This window comes from Trachinotus anak, unplaced genomic scaffold (assembly GCF_046630095.1).
Source record: "Trachinotus anak isolate AG129_WGS33_773 ecotype Australia unplaced genomic scaffold, CSIRO_AGI_Tana_v1 ptg000010l, whole genome shotgun sequence".
NCBI lineage: Eukaryota > Metazoa > Chordata > Actinopteri > Carangiformes > Carangidae > Trachinotus > Trachinotus anak.
This window is the reverse complement of record NW_027273861.1, coordinates 6,956,896-6,975,383: the sequence shown is the minus strand read 5'-3', so window position 1 is coordinate 6,975,383 and position 18,488 is coordinate 6,956,896.

The window sequence follows — 18,488 nt, the reverse complement described above, 5'->3', positions numbered from 1 at the left end:
CCCCACCCCCACCCCCCAAAAATCTTCGCGCTAACTTCTCCTATACATCTTGTGCACTATTATCAACAGCTGCTGTCGACCGTTCCCATGCCTGGCGGTGTGTCGATGCGCGTTGCAGCAGCGGTCCTTTTCATGAGGAGCCTGCAGGAGAATTTAAAGCTCTGCATAATTAGGGTTTGACCAGCGGCGTCTATTAGCACAGATCACATTTTAAAATTGTACATTATGGCTCCTGCTGGAAGTACACATCAGATGGATGCGTTGGGGTGAGGCGGGCGCTGTGCTGCTTTTGCCACCAAAATACATGCATGCATCAAGTTAGTGCGGGCTGATCTTCGTCCAAAACACATGAAAGACTACCTGAGAGAAACTAGAATGAGACGGCCAGCCTTGGTATGTCCTCAGTGGGCACTTCTTTAGCAGTTTTTCCAATCATCAGCACCCTGCTTCCAGTTTTCCCATTTTCAAACCCTAGATATACAGACAATGTTATAACCTCTGTCTGCAAGATGAAGCAAAGAGCTGCAGTCTGCACATAGTTGGAAATAAATACACTATAGTGTGTTTGAGTGTCAGTCGAACAGCATGGATGTCTTCAGGTGCAACCTCTTGAAAATAATTTATTCTAGCATTTAGCCTCTTTTGGTATTAATGTAGATGTTAAAAAATTTATGTGTGAGGAAATATTACACTGGCTCACAGAGGCATTATGGGTCATAAGAAGATTTTTTTTTTTTTGATTTAGCCTACTTGAACATATTAAATATTTAACTGTTTAAGTTAAGTTATTGAAATGAAACTTGTAAGGGCTCATTACAAATAAATTCCTTATAATTCTGACAGTTTCTAAGCAGATATTGTGATAAATTAGCCCAAAAATTATTTACTTTGAGATATCTTATTTGTCCACATTACATGTCAAATTGACTTAAATTTAATTTTCCATTTATTGTATCATTAATATCACCATTATATTCTAGTCTGATATTAGAAATCTTAAACAGTTATCAAGATATATAACAGTGTTTTTTAAGATACTAAATATGCACAGAGGATATTATTCTGAGCAGCGGAAAGATAAATATACATAAAAATGATTATCAAAGACTGAGTTGCCATTCTCTCTGACCTGACAATATGTTACCTCTAGTCCCTCTAACTTAGTAGTTAGACTAACATATTAGTGGTAGAAAGTATTTGCAATTAAAAAAAACATGCCTTGTAGCTTCCTCTAACTAAAAATGCTCCTAAAGTTTGGCAGTGAGTAACCAGTGAACAGACTTGCTGAGGTGGAGGCTGTAAGCCATCCACTCATCATCTCATAAACACCCACCTCACGGCTGAGCCGAGACTAGCACGGACAACTGCAACAGTCCCGCTGAATGATGCCGTAGAGCTACGACATATCATAGTTTAAATGGCCTCATCATTTCAGCAAATCCAGCCAGTTTCCCTCTCTCTTTTTGTCAAGTGACAGGACAGCTGATGGCAGAGAAGCTCCGCTACCTTTCAAGTTTCAGCCAGGCGCCGTCACATGCGACCGCACAACCAAGAAGAAAAAAGTCTGTCAGCAGTGATGTCAAAAGCTTCAATTTTTACAGAGCAATTAGGGGTTTCATCACAGCGGAGTGATGTCAGGATTCATTATGGCTCAGCAACAGCTAATTGCTTCAAGGTTAAAGTAACAGATCTGACGGCATTATATTTTAAGTGACAGACTCAAATTCTGGTGGTGTTTCACAGAGCACAGCGCTGACATTAAGGGAGTGTGCTCGGGAGGATGGGGGCTGAGAAGCAATTGAAATTACTGCACATTAGGATTGTGATTGGTTGGAGTAGCAGTAACTCTCTAAGGAACAGGGACTGGTGTTAGGGTCTACCTACGCAAGGGGAATCAAAGGACAATGTAGCGTGCACTTTGCAAACATCCTTTCAAGTATTCCATCCTTGGATTGTTTCTTGGCCATCATGGTTGTAAAACTAATGGAAAATCTGATTTCTGTTTGCAGTTTGCACCTGTCTAAACTACTCACTGCCTTATCCTGCTTCTCGTGTAACCGAAAGCTGTGTACACAACCTACAGTACTAACCGTCTTTGCTTGTGACCCCTTAATATGAGGCCATATCTGCTTGCAAACGTTTGTTACAGGTTGCATGTCTATAAGTTGGGAGCCGTTTTATGAAAGACATCTCCTCAATTTCTCAAAGGCCTAAAAAGCCACACTCCAGTATTTCACAAGAGAGAAGCTCAAAAAATCAAACAAATTTAGATATTTCTTATTTCCTGTTTGGCCAATCATCTCTAGATTAATCTCAAAACCATTTGCAGGCGACCTAAACCACCGGTTGGGAACATATGGTGTGCAGCACATCTGTGTGCACCCATAATAACCGATATTTTGGCCAGTTGGAGACAGGGGAAACAAGTTGTGAACACTGACACATTAGCTGTTGATGTGGCTAACAAATTAGCAAACAGTTGTCTATTTAAATATCCAGTAGACATGTAGCACATTAGCATTCCTTCAGTCTGGTCTTTATATGGTCATCTAGCAAGTGTTGTGAAAGATTCATTCTCATTTTCTCTGTCCTCTAAGGGAAATAAATGCCTGCTAAATGCTCAACTAGATCCACCAGTTAGCAACTAACTTTGTCTGGTCATTGGTCATTTGGTGCTGGGCAGCTACCATGTGTTTTTTGAGCTTTTTGGGGCTCATCAGTGGGGCCAGCCCTGTAATTGCGAATGCCTGTGAGTGACTGACTGAGTGATCATAATTGAGTGATTATGGTTCCATCATTGGTCAGCCAAATCCCACATGACTAAGTTTCGCCATCGGCCTATACTCTTTCAAAATGAATTGGCACAAACTGTTTCTGCAGTGCAATTGTAGCTAGACTTTTTGGCTGGACCGTGACAGCAGAGCAGGGCCTTTATTTACAAACTCACCACTTCCTGTAACAATTTCAGATTAAAAGACCTCTGGCATTTTTAGTGCACAGAAACCCTTTATTTCATAACAAGGCTTTTATTGCTGTGCTGTTATCCCGCAGTAAGCGTATTGTCTCGTTTCCGGTCGCTCGTGTTTCTGTTGTTGACATGCTATTCAGATCTGCTAGTTTCTTCAGTTTAGCAGTTCCCAATGGCTCTCCCTCCCTGCCACTCTCTCTTGGGTGGTGTGTCTCATGTTTAGTTATTATTCAGCTTCCTATTGTTATCAGAGCACATATAATAAACACTGTTTATTTTCCATAATGGAGATGAGGCTCAGTCAATTGGAAGTGTGATTCTGTTTCCCTGCAGTTTCCGAGTAGCTGGGACTTCAGGGCACCTGAGTGACTGCCCGAAAGCCTGTAACAAGGGTTGTGGCCTCAAGCCCATGTTTTACACCCATACATGGTCCTACCATGTACTAGGTTTATACCTAGTCTTGTCCACTGAATACAGCTGTCTGCTGTGGCTGAAAACATTACTGTTAGAGCCGTGAGGTTGAACCAAAACAGTAAAATTACAGGCCAAATAACCGAAACAATGAGCTTAAAGTTGCTGTAGTATACTGTTGAGCTGAGTGCAACTGCAGTAATTTTATGTAGCTTTGCCACAACCCTTTTCACATATACCGTAAGTTGTTTTATCTGAGCCATGGTTAATGTAGAATATTGATTAAAGCAGCTTTAAGGCAAAGGCAAGAGAGAGCTCAAGCTTTAGTCTGGGCTAAACAAGCACCCTTGTATTTAGACCTTTTTTTTATAACTTAATGACCCAATTTAAGGGAGCAATCGAATGTATTTGAGAAAAATGAATTATAGATTGGGGCGTCCATGCCAGAGAGCTGCTGGAGTCATTTCTTTTCAAATGAGCAGTTGTTTACCCTTGGCTTTTTTCTCCTTTTAAAGTAGAATACCTGATCCTTTGAACTGATTGTTTGTTTAACTGCTGCTGGGAATCAAGAATCCCCGAGGTCTGAGTAAGTGTTGATCTAAGGTTGGATTTGAAATAGCCTAATGAGGAACTCTTTGGATAATTAGTGATAGCTGGAATGCTTGTGGATAATTTGAGTGCTTTGCCACCCTGTACGAGCAAGACGATGGGGAGGAGGGTGGATGATGAAAGAACAGAAAGATCAGGGTTAATGAAAATTAGCATGTCAAGTTAGTCCTTACCTCTGTGTTTTTTCTTTTCTTTTTTTATCTTTTGTTCTTCCTAAGATGCGTTATTGTTGATGTAATGGAACAATTAGCGGTGTGGTTCATTGCAGGGATAAGGTGCTGGTGGGGAAGACGGCTGCCGCTGCTGCTGATGCTGCTGCTGCTGCTGGAACTGCAACTAACGCTGCGGTAATTAGAGTCGGGGAGGTGTCTACTGGTGAGGTCCAGCAGGAAATGAGGAGGTGGCAGGGAGCCTATGGGGAGAAAAAGGCTGTCCCCTTCTGTGCCCACTCGGTAGTCAGTGGGAGACCACAAACAAGAGCTGTGCCCAGTTCAGACAATCATACAAGTTTGGACTGGTCTGGACTAAACCACTAGCAACTCTGCTTTTGATAGTTTTCACGGCTGATCCGTCATGTATGTGTGTAATTGTGTGTGACACGTAGCCATGACGGGTGTTAGTTAAGATTTTATCTTCTATAAGGCAGGAGTTGTCATTTGTTGTCATTATTTAAGAAAACAACACTTCTATTAAAGGCTAATAAGTGTTATATATGTAATAAAGCTAAAATTACACAGCGATTGCTCCAGAGACAGTGATCTGTTATATGATATTGTTAGAGAACACTGTGTATATAACAATCAACTAAATGTTGAGATGATAAATAATATATACAGAAGCAGCAGAAGAAATCTTGTCTAAACAGGAGCAGCGCCGGATTTGATTTTACAATATAGCAAAGTGAGGGTGACATTAACCTCATTTCCATCACATTGTTTGTTTTTGTTTTGAATCACAAGAATAAGCAGTGAGCACTTGCTGGAGGTTGTGTTATGGCACAGTTAATTACATTTTTAAATTAAGGCTGTCTCCAGATCAACTTGGTGAAGAGTGACATTGAGAGCAACACTGGGTGTGAAGAGAAGGACTGATAGAAGTTTACAAGTACCTGCGACGTGCAAGCACAGGCCTGCCGAGTGGTGAAATGTGATTAGGAGCTGGTGCTAAGCACTGTCTGGCCTTCTCACCACTTTACTGCTGTGGGCTTCAGGCCAGAATGCAAGTTGTTGATTGGCGCTGCAGTTCTAGATATTTCACAGCCGTCATCTCCTTCAAGAATTGGAATAACTATTTCTAACACATGCATACGCAGACATATGTCTGCTTCTCATACGCATGAAGTGGTGAGAAACTTTAACATATGCGTGTGCATAAACAGTTAGATTTGCTAAAAGTGTTGCTAAATGGATAAGGAAGGATCAGATTGCCAAGGGAGTCAGAGTGGTACATTGAAACAATAGCTGTGTGTTTCACTGGCAGTTGGAAATAAACAGAGCTTTTCCAGGGACAAAACTGGTCTTTCTCTGCATTAACTATGGGTATGGGCTTTTTATAAGGTTATTTTCCCCATAGCCACACAAAGCAGCTACCCCCCTAGTTGAAGCAATTTGCTGTTCACAATGCCTCAGCTTAACCAGCTAGGTCAGGTCAAGTTGACTCAGACAATAGGGACTTTAGTGTCTCACCCACAGCACAGAGTGTCGCAGAAACAAAGCAGCTCGCTGCCAGTGAAGCAAACATTTCATAAAGTCGTGGCCCCAGTCTATAAATGTCCAGTCTAATCTGCCATTTCTCATCAAGCAGACCTTTTATCCATTTTTTGGACTTTTCTTAAAAACAAAAAATCAATATTTGGCCATGAATTGTGCCAGATTCCTTGATAATTTTGATGCACATTACCACAGATAATTATTCTTACATATGTAAACAAAACATCAGATCTGACTGTTGTTCAAATGTTTAAGGACAATAAGGGTACAATGAAATATAAGGCTGCATGATAATTTCATATAATTGTTTATCAGCGTTCATTGAAATTATACCATATATATGATTATATTAATTATTAAATTAGGGGCTCTAGGCAATGTGTAATTAAAAATGAACAAAAAGAGTTATTTATGATTTAAATGTATGAAACATTTTTGTCTGCGGGAAAAATATTGTTTAGTGAATTTAATAATTCTGCTTTCAACCTGCTCGTCCAATCCTATAATCAACATAAATGCAAAGAGGATTAGAGCTGAAGTGATCAGCTGATAATTGATCAGTTGATTTAAGAAAAAATAATCAGGAGCAATTAGATTTTCTCAAATGTGAATCATTTCTGTTTTCTCTGTTTGGGTTTTGGACTGTTTTTGCTGGTTTGACAAAACAAGACACATGAAGACGCATCACCTTGGACTGTGATGGGCATTTTTATCTATTTTCTGACATTCAGTTAATTGAGAAATTATTTGGCAAATTATTCAATAAAGAAAATAATCATTAGTTTCTACCCTAAAGAGGATAAATGTCACGACTTGCCTAAACCTCCACAGACAGAAATTGAGTCTTTATTGAATGACCTTTAGGTTTTTTCAGCACGTACAGACAATGTAACATTATTAGAGGTTGCCACTCGCTGTCAGTTTTCCACTCCTCTGAAATGACCAGGGGAGAGGTCCAATTATAAGAGAACATATGTGTGATAATAGGGAGATAATTGCAGGGTTTTCACAATACCCATTTTAAGACCCAGCAGCTAAGTCTCCGCTCAGCTGCTTTATGAAAAATACATTCAAGCCCAGGTATATATGAAATATAAACTAAAAGCACTGAAGTATTTCTATGATGCCTGAATGCAGACATTCAAAGAGAATTCCTCAAATGTATCACAATCTGAGGCTGTATACGTTGTCCATACTTTATGGATGTGCACATCAACACCTATGGGAATTCATATACAAAGGTCTCCAAGCAGCATACACAATGGCTGCATATAGCGGGAGATGAACATCTGATTTGTCACATTTGAAACGCTAATGTTTAAACCAGAAGGAAGAGCACACAGTAATGTGTTCATTCATCTGCATAAACACCACCTGTCCCGGCACAGACAACTCCTCAAGCAGCGAAAGTTTAGTGGCAGCCTGTGTGGAAGCCAATCAGTGGGGGCCCAGCTGTGGTTTCACGAACCCGTAGCGTTTTCAAGTGTCAGAAAGCGCTCTGAGTACTGTTGGTGGTGCTAGAGAGAGAATACTTTCATTTCATGTCATCTGCCAGCGAGACGAATAGGCGACACGATAACAAAAAGAAAACAGGGTGTGCTATCACGATTGACATCCAAAGGTAATTTATGCTGGCCCTTTATTTACTCACGCGGCTTCCATATACACACTGAGAGTCGTTCTTGAAGGCTAATTTGGAGCATATTTGGCATATTGCAGGCCCTCTCTCCTTAAGAATTTCCATCATTTGTCTCAGGCATGAGCAATGTGTTATCAAAATCCAGAGCAGCATTGATCACCTTGCCTTTTTTTATTGTTATCATCCCTGGAACAGCTCCTTAGTGCCAAAGCTTTTGTTTGTTTTTCCTGTTGTTTTTTTCTACACTGATACTAGAACAATACTGTCAGTTTCTGTCTTGACTCCTTTCCAAAAGTGGAATATGGCATGTTCCTCAAATCATATCTGTAATGAAAAGGAAAGCTTGCCTCACATGACACCTCTTCAGCTGCATGGGAGGGACAAAGCTTGTAGTTTGTTTTGATGGTTAAAGAGGGGATGGCATCTGGCATCGTAATTATTTGAATAAATTACCGTGGAGCACTGATAAATGAAACCGAAGTGCTGTCAGATCTTGATCAGGTTCTGTTTAAATGCACAGTTCTTTTAGAAATGCGACCACAATTCTCAGAAGCCTGTTTTTTTTGTGTTTTTTTTTAATTATACGTCATCTGCTCCTTTTGAATACAGTCATTTTTTCTTATTTGATAAATGCAGTTCAGTTATTTACTGCATTTTTATAGAATTTGGCAACTAGAAATCTTGTTTTTTTTCTTCTTAAGGTTAGGTTTCCTCACAATTGCACTTTAGGTAATGGTCACTTCTTCCAAGTAGTCCACTTTCAAGGGAAGCTTTTAAAGGCAGAATTGTGGTTAAGTCGACCACCAAAATCATACGATTGATCCACAAGGAAGAAAGGGCCAATTAGAGATCATTTGGCAAAATAGCTTTTGATTGCTTTCACTCTCGTATTATTTGGTCTTTTATTGACTTCTGCTGAGAGCAAAGGTGGATTCTCTGACAGCCAGGAGAGGGGCCGCCGCCATGCTGCTCTTTCATCTAGCATTGTGAGAGCACAAGTGCCTGTGTGTCCGCCAACCACTTTAATCAACTTAATGCAACTGACACTGGCTGTTGTTATGAGCCTCTGTTCCGATTCAAAGAGGCCCACACGTGGACAATACCGTGGAAGCTTTTCCGCAGACCTCTGTGGCCAACAAGTGCTGTGTGGGTTAGAGAGGGAGGCACAGATAAGATGGGGGTCATGGGACATGCAGACAACACTCAGACAACCTGTCTGCAAGGGCATGCTGGTTCCTCTCTCCCATCCTTCCATATCCACATCTTTACAAGGGCTACACAGCACATCTGATATGAAATATGGGTGATGGACCTTTGTTTAGTTCAAAGGTTCATACCTCTTTATTCCTAAGTCCCTTTGTGGATCCTTGGGCCTTGAAATATGTATAACTGTCCTTTTCATTCCAGCCATCTGAGGGGAAATCAAAGCCAGAAGATTCTGTGAGAATCAGTTTGAAATGGAGTGTCCATATGGTGTCATCATTTCTTAACCTGCTACCTTACACAGAGCCCTTCATGACCTCCAACACCGCTGATCACAAAGATATTCTCAAAATACATAATCATGTGTTTCAGATTGGGAGCTGATCTGGTAAAGCTATCTTATTTCTCTTGACATCCTGGTTTTAGATTATTGTGAAGCACTCTCACAAGCTGAATCATCTATGGTATTAATTTTAATGTGATATATATCATTTGTTGTTTATATATTTTTTGTAATCTTCTTTTCAGATGGGCACAAGCTTGATTCCCAAATATACAGATTAAATTTATACATTATAATCTTTAAGAACGTGATAACAAACGACAACTGATATTTATCAGCTGTCAACAAACTAAAGAAACTTGACATGAATGGGTCAAGTAAACTGACTGCACATGTACTGACCTCTGTTGCAAGGCAAAAGAGTTAAATGAATGACTTGAACCATGCATATCACATTTTCTGCCCTTAACCAACATAACCCTCAATAATTTAATGTTGCTTTTCAAGTTAGAAAAACCTACATTTCATATATTAAATCCTAATTTAAACATGTCGCCAAAACAAACAGTTTCTAGTTTATCATTTATCAGAAATGAATGTCAAATTGTTCATTAGGTGAGCTACAGCAGTAACAAAAACTCTTACGGTACTTTCAGTCAATGAATGGTTGCCACCAGCACCTCCATGATTTCCAATGGCAACACGGTGGGAGCTATGCTAACTTCATCATGTTGGCTATATAGTGAGATTAGAGGAGGTAGATAGCATGAGCCATTAATGGTGGTGGTTGTTAGGATGGGATGTATCTGGTAGCTGTGGTGGAGATATAGCATCCTACTACCACCCATTCAAAATACAGATCATTGACATTGCCCAGCAACAGTGGTAACCACACACAGTTAAGATAGCTAGCCAGTGTTAACAAAGCAATATCTCTCATACCTGAGTTCTAGGACTTATGAATACCACCAGACATACAATTCATACTTTTTTAAAATAAATTTTAGCTTTTTCAAAATAAGCCAGCTTGGCAGGCTATGTTACTCATCTCACAAACGCATTCAGCAACATCACTAGCTTTTGTGACCAAAGTGAAACTGAGGCACAGACAACTAAATCTTTTTGACTCCTAATTGATTCCTAATTTGTCTTTGGTGCTTAAATTTTTTACTTTCATAGAAACATTACTGCTGCTGAATCTAACTATTAGGCTATTCCAATCACTGAGATAGCAAACTGGACTAAGACTGTGTATTTACATAGAGACAACCAGCTTGATTGCTGTCAAAACCCTGATTAAGGCAAAAGCTTAACTACCTTGTTCACATGGATCACAGTAACTTGCCATGATTGGTTTGACAGACAATTTAACACAATTTAATTCTGGAAGGATGTGTGGTGCTACAGGCTAACAGGAATAAGAGGAAACTGGTGGGATTATGGTGGTGTTTGCATTGTTAAATTCTAACCTCAACCTTCACATAAATTCTGTAAGATGAGGTGTGAAGAAACACTTTTTGTTCAAACACTGAATCTGTGTAAAACCCAGAAGGAAATCAATAAAGGTGTATTCATGACAAGAGCAATTAGAAAGATTGATAAGTGATCCAGCCCTGTTAACAGGTAAAGAGAAAACCTTAATGTCCATATGATAAAGTGATTAAGGTTTAAAAATTTGCATCACTTAATAAAATGATTAGAATCCATGCAAAACTGTGTCTCTGGAAAGGAAATGCATGACAGAAAATGGGAATTGTCCGATAATACCTGAACCTATTGTCTGCTGTATGTAGGAAATTTAATTGAGTAGTGCAGAAGCCTTACAAAAGGACAGAGAGAGACACACAGCCCTTCAAGGCATGACATTGTTTTTGACTTGGCAAAGTGCTGAGCTCAACAGCAGACCACTAACAAGGAGACAATCACCCCTGAAGGAAGGATGCATACAGAGAATGGCAGGAGGACTCTTCTTTAAAGGGAAAGTGGTAAGCACTCACTGTCTGATACTCCTGTGGTTAGCTCCTCACTCGTAACAAAGGTCTAGTGGACGGTGATTTTCATACTCTGTTTCTCCTGCTTTATTTTATATTTGCACTGTGCATCGACGCCAACATTAAGATTTCTCTTGAATATCAATAATTTAGCTTTTGCTTGGAGTTCATTTTCAAAGCTCTCAGTCAGATGAAGAAAAACTGTATCAACTTGCTTTTATCTAACATTGAGAACAAACCAATCTAAGGCATTGATGTTATTTCTCTGCTTTGTTGTCTGAATTGGAGTGTTGATCCCCGAGACACAGTAGAGGTTTTGTTTTTATCTTTGGATTAAGGAAGCATAGGTCTTTTTTAGATTGGGGGGTGCTCTCACAGGGGTCAAATAACAGATTAATAGGTCCAGTAATGAGCTCCCTGGAGTTTCCAAGTCTCTCTGACTTCCCCAACCTCCATTATGTCCTTTTATGATGGATGGTGGCAAACATCATTCACACATCTCAAAGAAAAATAACTAGGATGCCATTTGTGTGAAGGAGAAACATCATATGTAGTGATATATTGTTCTGGTATGATGTTCTCTTTTGTATCTTTGTTTGTCACCCATGCTTAAACTGTCACTGCTGTCTGCTTTTGTTTGGTCTCCTCACAGCAACAGGAACGTTAACACGCCACTCTGGGTGTCTTGAAGGTGCTGAAAGGAACTTGGGTTTTAGATCTGTTGGATTCTGCTACTTTGATCCAATCACACCCTTGATGCTCAGACCACACACTGGAAAATATGAATGACAAGACACCAAAGCTGTCCATTCTGTCTTCACAACAAGCCACTAACTGCTATATCAGCCCAAATCACATTTCAGGCAGTACACTGATGAGGAGATTCCAGATTTCTTACTTTTAGATCTGACTTATGATTCTCTGAAATTAACATTTAAAATTTTTTGGAAATCACGGTAACATATATGTGTGAGTACAAGGATGTTCTGTCATCAATCAGACGGTGAAAAGTTGTGTTCCATGTATTCTGGGACTTCCACGTTAAAAAGTGAGACATAGCAATCTCCCCCGGTAGTACTACAGTAAAAGAAGCTTCTTTTTTTTGTCCTGTCTGTGTTCGTCATTAGCACGAGGCTGAGTTGAAATCTCGAACTAATGACTCTCATAATTAGTTTTTGTTTTTCATGAGCTCTCTGTGACACCAGAGAACATAAAGTAAGTCGCAGTTAACTGCAGCAGGGCCTGCTGTCCGTCACTGGAATTTGATTGCCTCGTGTGGATCTATGTCAGGGTAATGATGCAGAATGACAGTCACCAGAACTGTGCCGTGAATGACTGACTTTATCCACCTCATTAGAATAGCTGTGGATTTGGCCTGAGTTTTTCAAAAGGTTGAACAACAAGTTCATGTCTGCGACAGGACATGACAGGACTTTGTTCTCCATGAAAGTTGGACTCATTCCTACATACTCTGCTCATGGCTACGCCATCTTGCTACATAGGGGTTCACTACTTCCTGCATTGGCACTGAACATTGGACATAAATTGTGAGGTGTGGAAGCATCCAAAATACAGATGTAATATGTGGGATACATATGGGGGTAGTGCCCTGTCCCCCTCCATATAATATTGGAGAGGGGGGGGCAATTAAAAATTGGGCCATTATCAGATTAATAAATTTGGATCAAATTAGCAGCTATATTTTTACATAAAAATTAATCAGGAAATGTTACTTTTGTGCCCTGGTATGCAGAGACATCGTTCATTAAGACCTCTGTAAGGTGGAAACGTTGCAGGAAAACCAGATTTTCACACCTACCCACTCAATCCCAATTTATGGTCAGCCTGCTCTCATTGCAAAATCTTTGATGAGCAGCGGGGAATGTTTAAAATCCTTAACAGTGTTGGCCTTGTCATCTCATGGCTGATTAATAAGTGTAGGGAGCAGAGCATAATCAGCTGCCAGAGCGGCTCCCCTGGTCAGATATCTCTGTCCACCATCATTAACTGACCTTACACGTGTAGAGAATAACCACAGGGGGAGGACAGACAGTACAGCAGTCACAGGAGACAGATCTCAGGAGGTGATTACTTTATGCTACACCATGGAGCGATGCTAATGACCTCTGTGCTCTTGCATTAATGGCCTTTGCTGTCACATTATCATGTGGCAGAGGTGTATGAAGAGGTCCTCACCTCGTGAAGACAGTTTAATCAGAAAGGGCTCCACTAATGCTCAGAATACGGTTTGATGTTTAGGATGTGCAGCAATGTGCAACTTTGATGGTGGCATTGGATGAAAAACTTAAATTACCACCTGCAACAGAGTCAGGAGGTGTTTGTGTGTGATATTCTTAGGACCGCAGACTACATTACAACTTTTACAACAGCATATTGTTCCTTTATCTTAGCTATGATATGCCTGAAATAAGCAGATTTACCTCACACTAAATTTATTACTTGGGAAATATGCTAATTTACTTTCTTTCCAAGAGTCAGATGAAAGATCGATGTCAACCTCAATCTGTGTGTACAGAGCTGGAGTCAGGGTGTGGTCTAGCCTAGCTCTAGCTTCGGTTTTAGCCTAGCTTAGCACGAAGAATGAAGCTGAAACAAAAAGTCTGGCTTAGTCAACATGTTGAATCTCGATTGTTTACCCTGCACATGTTGAGGTCTGAGGGTAAGTGACATGATAAAACTATTTCATAGTGCAGTGACTGCGTGCAGCTTGTCATCATAGTGAAGTTGCCATGTTTGGTATTATTGCGCCTGTGATCACTGACGGACACTCACTACAACCTACGATGGTCACTAGTGGTAGTTTAGCAACATGAGCTTCAGCTGGAAATTCATAAGAGAAATTAATCAAGAAAAAACTCTACATTACCATGTAGCTGTGCCTGAAATCACAATTTGTCACGTTTACTGTTGTTTTCGTGTAAGTGTCAAACAGAGCCTCAGTCAGCGCCATCTGTGTAAGTGCGCAATTTTATTTTTGCCAGGCTTGCTAGCTGTTTCCAGCTGCTTTCAGTCTTTATGTAAAGCTAGGCTACACATGCCCAGCTACATTTTTAACTCTCAGACATGAGATGGAAATCATTTCTCACACCTCCCCCCTGGAAAGAAAGCAAATAAGCTAACTATTTATTTAGCTAAGCGTTGGGGGAATATGTACAAACTTCAGTTTACAGGTTCCTGGTAAAATAGATTTTTTTTTTCTGATAAAAAAAAAAAGGATTTTACATCAAGAGGAATGTGTGCCATGCAAAAAGAAGTAAGCTCCAGAAATGACAGTATCGTTGCCTCAGTGGAGGAGGAGTGTGTCATTTCAAATTCAGCAACAGCTTCTATTACAGCCTCAATACATCTCATACGGAGAGGCAAAGCTTTATGTATCTTAGGACCCAATTTCAGAGTGAAAAGAGCTGATTGACTTAGGGGCCCAACTTTTTTTTTTCTTTCAGTGAACCTCAGCTCGAGTGAATGCAAATCAAGGCAGGTGTATTAATGGACATCTCTCTCACTGTATGAGACGGGGACTTAACGTCATGCTAAATTGTTTGTCTTGTGCTCTGGGTTGAGCTCTTCATTATATGGCTCTTGGAGGATTACTCCAGGATTTGGACGATTCCTCTGACTCATATTGTGAACAGTGAAAACAACACTGAGGTGCATATTGGAGGGGGAATGAAACCAGGGCACAATATTAAATAGTCACACGTATGCTTATTATCTGTTTTTGTTAATATGTGTTTAAAATTGTGTGTGTGGTAAAGATTTTTAAGAACTCCTAGTGACATTTTGCATCTATATTCAGTTTAACCCCTTTATCTCAATGACAACATAACATTTCTGCTCCTATTCAGCCTCTGTTACACATTATTGTCTCTGTTGTGGCTCACTATTCTTGTGTCAAGTGGGGCCATAACTTGTGTGTTTGTGTTGCCCCACCAATACTGATGTCAACGCGCTTTGTCCCTTCTGTGCAGAACCAGACCCTGAAGGCAAATGTGCTCATTCACAAGGTTGAGCGGACAACACTCTTTTGGGCTCATGTATGCAACGTACACAACAAACATCACTTTACATTTTTGCAGGCCTCTTCCTCAGCTGCTACCTCTTGTTGATGGCGTTGCCAACTTTTGCTTCAAACCTGTGATCTGGAGTATGTTTTGACTTATTTTCTAAAGTAATTCATGTGCTAAAATGGGCTAACAGCTCAATGAATCCTTACTTTTTTTACTTGACCAGCCAAAGAGAGGGCATTGCTCCTCGGTATCCATTTCTCTATAGCAGACAGCAGTGGTTAAATGGCTGCCGTGTGATTCCTGCGTCTTCAGCAGACCCAGGCCTGAAGGAAAAGTGTCGTCTTTGAATTCACTGCAGAGACACAGAGCTCTGGCCCCTTTCTCCTCTCAACTTCCCCCTTGAAGTTTTTTTCTTATAGCTGAAAAGAGAGCAGGATTGTGCTTTAAAAAAAAAAAAAAGTGAGGGGGTTTTTAATCTGGGGAATGAGTGCTTTGCCATGCAGCCCAGCTCTAGAGAGAGTGCCAAGCTGGGCCAGGCAGTGTATTAATATTTAAATTCCAGTCCAGATAATCAATAGAAGGGGGTACTTCTGTGTGCTGTTACCCTCAGATGGGAAACGATAATAGGGAGAAAACCTGCTGATTAGCCTCCTTAGAAGCTCTCTTCTCTGTGTAGTGCTCAATACTTTAGGAGTGATTATAACCTATTGAGGCAGAAAACCTGATCGAATATAACCTCTTTTGAATTCCTTGTTCCCTCAATAGTGTGTCAAAAAGAGCATTCAGTGGTTCATGTTCGTGTTCGTGCCTCTCTAAGTTATTCTCATTTCTTCTTTGCATATGGTGCGCAAGAAAAATTTTCAGGCAGCCTTTATGTCATAACATAATGCTTTAATATGGGTGCCACTGCCATAACAGGCACCAAAAGGGAACTTATATTTTATTCTTCTTTTCAGTGTACATAAAAAAATCCCAGCTTAGTCCTTTTTGTCTTTTGAATGCTTTGAACTCCTTTCAGCCTTTAGGGGGACTTTTTGTGCTGTGGACTGTGGTGTGCATTCACTGTAAAGGCACTCAATACCGCAATAAGACCACAAGCAAAACTGAGTGTCTTAAGCGGGACCACACATCTAAGGCATTTGCATAATTTAAGGAGGGGAAAAAAAAGAAAAGGCAAAAAACCAACCCTCTTCATTTAAGATGAGAATCGAGGCAACGCATACCTCTCTCGACCTATCGGGTTACTGCATGTTTTGGTCAAAATGGTCCAACAACGGCTGAAACACAAAGTCTTAGAATTTAAGCCTTTCAGGGCGAGATTCGTGTTTTTGTGGAGTTAAGGTTTTAGCCACTTTACCATCTTCTCATAACACAGTGTGTCTGAAAATCTGAATGTATAAGAGAGGTCAGGATTTTTTGCCATTGTCCTCACTTAGTTAAAGCGTCAGAGATAAAGAAAGGGGGTGTGAGGGGGAGGAGGGGTGGGGGCGCCAATGCTTTTCCTGAGGATAATATCTCGTTTGAAGGGCCAGCAGAAAGAAAAGCAGAAGGAGTTGAAGTAGTGGTGGTGAGTATCTTGAAAGAGAGCAAGGCCAAAGCTGAACTGCTCAGTTCATTTTCCACCTCACTGGCTGTCGTAATCCATCTTGGCCAGCTGCTAACAAGATTGAGTCTGAAGTTTACCTCCACAATGAGATAATCAGATTAAGATGCACAAAGATCAAATAATGACCCGGCTTTAGGGCAAGTTCAGCAGGCCCTTGATTGCGATGTGTGGTCCTTCAGATATATTAAAGAATTTAAATTGTCCCTCCATAACACGTATGTGTTATTGGAGAAATACGTCTGATTGGACTGGGCTGAGATGCACCACGATGCTTAGTTCATGCTTTATCTAAATCGTAACCAACTTTTCCATCTTTGCTAGGAAGAAAAAAGGCGCAGCGTGTGAAGTAAATAAACACATTCAAAGGTTTTCAAAGTGATATTTGACTGAGAAGTTTTGTATCTTCTACCCAGACTCCTCTTTGCTTGCATACTGCTTTGCTTTAATGGAGTAACGGGATTATTCAGAGAAGCATACAAATGTGATTGTCTCACAGCAGATGGTGCGCACTGCTTCACCTTTGAGAGAAGTTAATTAAGCCCGCCATATTGTGCCTATCCAGGGGAAAAAATGTAGATGAATATTGAGCAATCGAACCCTGTCTCTTTCTCCGTCCTCAGCGCAGGGACAGAGGAGGCCATTGACTCAGAATTATGTACAGAGTTCAATTAATTCACATCCACTTTCCAGCTCTCTCTTCCCACGTTTCCACAGACCTCCTGAAAGTTCGACCCTCGCTAAATGCGCCGCATCACGCCGGCTGCCAAATTCTCAAACAGCCTCTGTTGTGTGATATCAAATGGGTCAGTGGGAGGGATCTTTCTTAATTCCCTTACTCTCTCACCATCAACAAATTACCTTCTTTGACCTTACAAAACACTTAGTTTTCACGCTTCTGTCCTTCTACTTATATTTTTGGCGATGGTTAGAAATGAACAAAAACTTAAACTTGTTATGGAGTGTTTTCTTGTGCGAAGTTTGTCAGAATTGACCCATCAGACGCTGGCTGGCTAAAGTGGCTGGTGTGTATTCCACAAAACATCAAAGACCTGTGAGGTAGAGTTTAAAAAAAAAAGAAAAGACCAAAAAAACAGGGAACTGCGGATTATTAAACCAAGTGAAGTCAGAATAACAAAATAGTGTTCAAAGTGCCCAACATGGAGGGGGAAACCTGCTGAGTGCAATATAAAAGTAGGGGTTAAGCTTATTGTAAACTCCCTCCGCTACGTTCCAAAGGTAGATGTTACATATGATTAGAGGAACTCTGCTGTGGCAGTCACGGCAAGCTACTTCCGTTCCAGTTGAGCATTGCTAATTTTTTAAACCCTTGACCACATGTGTGGCACTACTGTGTAGCTCCTTTTTTCCTCTCTTTTTGATGTGTTTTCAGGGGGGGTGACTGCAATTTTATGGTAAAATGCCTACTTGAGCCATATCCTCTAATGTTTAGTCATGCTTACTGTTTCCCAAATTATGTGATGAAATAACTTAGATTGGCTGTAATTAAAGGATCCTCGATCAATTGGTGTGATTAAGAGATTGGTTTTTTTTTTTCCATTCATATCCCCAGCCCGGATCAAGTCAAAATAAAGCTAAATAATTATTTTTATTTGTAGATTTAAATTGTCTTATAAGAATCTCAGTTTCCTTCAACTAATGTTAATGAGTTTGTGTTGTGAGTTTTACCAAGACTTTATTTACTAATGTGATTTAAAGAGTAATTTCATCCTCCCAAGGTGCTCACATGATCCAAACCATGTAACATACAAGGCAAATGTATGTATACAAAGCAAAACTGTAGGTAATCACAGGACAGCTACTCTGACTGCTGCTTGAATGACATTATATTTATAATTATATTATATTTCTATTAAAGTGAAGTTGCTGTTGTATCTTCACTTTCAAACCCTGCCTTTACTTGTATGTACTGGCAATTTGCAAGAGAAAGTATATTTTGGGAGAAACGAAATGCCACTTGAATTACTTGTTATCATCAACATAATTAGGAAATGTTTTTAATGACCTTTTAATAAACTTATGT